We start from the raw sequence: 3193 nt of genomic DNA on the forward strand, positions 1-3193 counted from the left end.
CACCTAAGGCTAGGCAAATGGGTCTTGGACCCGCAGGTCGGGGCGGGTAATTGCAATTTGGGGCGGGTACATCTATTGTAAATTCAAACAGGGCGGGGCAGGACGGGTTCACTTAATTAGTGGGGTAGGGCGGGTACAAATTTTAAAGTAAACGGGCCCCCGGCCCGAACCTTTTTCACCGTTTATTTCTTAGGTTATGTGGATTATGGACTCCATCCTCTCTCCAAAGTCCATGCCACCCAAAGTTCATACTATGTATTATGGAATCTGGACTCCCGTTAACTCCATTCTCTCTTAAACTCTATATTCGCTCTTCTCACCGCCGTCGCGACCACTACCACAGCACCACCTTTCTCACCTCCTTGATGATATCCCAAAGCACCACTCATCTCGATTTCTAGACAAAAGCACCGCTGTCGCTTGCTATAATTTTGGTAATTTTGAATTAGGCATTTGTTATTTATGTAAATTTTTGGTTTAGGGATTTAGGGTTTTTGAATCAGTAATGGTATAAATTTTATTCTGGGTTTTAAATTTTTGGTTGGGAAATACAAGATATGTAGTTGTCACAAGGAAAGTTGTGGGGATGGAATTGTATTCATTTGATATATGTGTCTGTTCTTTCCTTTTTTTTTCACTGTTTGATGCAACATCTTTAATTTTGCTTTGAATTTTCAAAAAACCCAAATTGGTTTTGAGTTGGGTTTCCTGATGGTTTTATCTCATGGGAGACATGAGTTTGGCCTTGGAAAGGATCTTGAAGATAGCAATAAAAGGTGTTGCGGTCCAATAAGACGTCGTCGCGGGTTTGGAACCATTCTTTGAAAGAGATGACCACGTCTCTCGTCGAAGTCATGTGAACCATGGTTGAGAAATTGCAAATTCAAAACCATGGATTAACAAATTTAAACTTTTTCAAGAGATGGCAGTTAGAAATGCATCGTCTCTTCTAAGTTGGAGTGTTGATCTGCCACCGATGGGTATGTAGCGTTTAAAGCTTACCCTCGCTAACGTAAAACCCATAAGAACCAGCCTGTTTCAAAAGGGTTGGGTCAGGTCTGGATCCTATTTTGAAAAATCCAAAACCCGCCCTGCCCCATGCTATTTACAAAGGGGCTCGATCTGGTTCCTTCAATTTTGGGCCCGGCCCGGCCCGTGCCCACCCCTATAGTCACCTACACCATCAACTTCTCAGGGCCACCAACTAATATATCACATAAGCATATAAGTTCTACAGAATACTTCTAATAGGATTCTAGGATCACATTGTCATAACATTTATCATACTTATCATTCACATTATTAAGAAGATAAATAAACACATATATATCACAATATGACTGTAAACACGGAATTCCTGCAATGAATGAGACAAGAACAACGTGCACAAAATAATATTTGTATTAATGATTTAGGGGTTACAATCTCTTCTACGAATTTGGCCTCTGATTCTATCTTTGAAACATGTAGATGTAGTGTTGTTGATCCAGGGGCCGTCGAGGCTTGATCTTGGACGAACAGATGATGAACGATGAACACCTTCTTCAAGGGCCGTCGAGGCTTGATCTTGAATGGGTGGAAGTTCTTCAAGGGGCGTTGGGGCTTGATCTTGAAGGAGGATTTCACGAAGAACAAATAGGGCTTTCTTGATCCTTCGGGATTTGCTTGAGAGCTTCTAAGTTTCGAGGCTTCAAGGCTTTGGTGTGGTGTGACTTCTCTTCCAATTTGGGAGTAGAGAAAGTGTATGTAAAAAAATCCTCTCTTGATTCTTTGATGGAGGAGCCTATTTATAGGCTTTGGGAATGAACCACCACCATCCATTTGTTTTGGTGGATGTTGTAGGTGAATTGGTGGATTGTTGTAGGTGAATTTGGGTGGAGGTTGTAGGTGAATTTGGATGGATTGTTGTAGGTGAATTTGGGTGTATGTTGTAGGTGAATTTGGGTAGGTGAATTTGGGTGGAGGTTGTAGGTGAATTTGGATGGATTGTTGTAGGTGAATTTGGGTGTATGTTGTAGGTGAATTTGGGTAGGTGAATTTGGGTGGAGGTTGTAGGTGAATTTGGATGGATTGTTGTAGGTGAATTTGGGTGTATGTTGTAGGTGAATTTGGGTGAAGGTTGTAGGTGAATTTGGGTGAAGGTTGTAGGTGAATTTGGATGGATTGTTGTAGGTGAATTTGGGTGTATGTTGTAGGTGAATTTGGGTGAAGGTTGTAGTTTTAATGCAATGGTCAACATTTATTTCACTAAAATTTCAATGTTTACAAATGTAATTTTAATGTGATGGCTAACATTTATTTCAACGAAATTTCAATGTCTACAAATGCCCCCACTTCAAGGCGCGTAGTATACATGTGCTTGCCACGTGTAGAAGATGCGTTTTGAAGTCCCTTAATGTAGATGTCGATCCAAGGGCCGTTGAGGCTTGATCTTGAACTGGTCTGGGAGTTTCTTCAAGTGCCGTTAAGGCTTGTTCTTGAATTTTGTTTGAAATTTCTTCAAGGGCCGTTGAGGCTTGATCTTGGATGAAATTGGACCACAAGGAGCCTCACGTAGTAGACGATCCTTGGCTTTGATAATGGATGAATCGGCACGTATTTTGTTGTGCTTGTTGACTTTCCACAGCTTTGATCTTGAACTAGGCTGGAGGAGTTTTCTGGTTTCCTCCAACGGACTTTCCACAGACTTAATCTTGAACTGGATTTGACTCAAGGGTGGTGGACACTTGATCTTGAGTCAGGGTCGTTGAGGCTTGATTTCGAACTTAAACATGACCACGAGCAGTTTCAGGACATGCATGCTTTGAAAGATCAAGGAAGTTCGCAGCATTTTCATATGAACCCTGAGCAGTTTGGTCAACAGTATGATCTTCAAGATTGATGGGCTCTTCTTCCAGTTGGTGACTTGATCTTTAAGGATTATCGAGGCTTTGCTCTTCGGTGACGGTGCCAGCGAAGGGTTGTTAAAGCTTCTCGAGCCTTTTGGTTAGAGCAACGCTGTCCAGCTTGGATCTTTACTTGAACTCATCCGTCTGGATTGTGTGGTTATGCAGGGAAGGGCTTCATGCTTCATGATTTATTCCAGCTCGTTGTATTGCATTCTTCTCTGCTTGTTTCTTTTGCATAGCTGAAGCGGTGTGCAACCTTTTGCCTTTAAATGGTTCTTCGGAGCACAATCTCTCAGCGACTCACC

At 42.0% G+C, this 3193-nt stretch overlaps 1 long non-coding RNA gene across 1 annotated transcript; it reads left to right on the forward strand.

Annotated features, from left to right (window-relative positions):
- Nucleotides 1–1762: 1762 nt before the first annotated feature.
- LOC126600742 (uncharacterized) lies at nucleotides 1763–2309 on the forward strand. Its single transcript, XR_007615559.1, has 2 exons — nucleotides 1763–2095; nucleotides 2142–2309. It is a non-coding gene; the product is annotated as an uncharacterized LOC126600742 (long non-coding RNA).
- Nucleotides 2310–3193: the final 884 nt, after the last annotated feature.

This window comes from Malus sylvestris, chromosome 14 (assembly GCF_916048215.2).
Source record: "Malus sylvestris chromosome 14, drMalSylv7.2, whole genome shotgun sequence".
NCBI classification, from domain to species: Eukaryota; Viridiplantae; Streptophyta; class Magnoliopsida; order Rosales; family Rosaceae; genus Malus; species Malus sylvestris.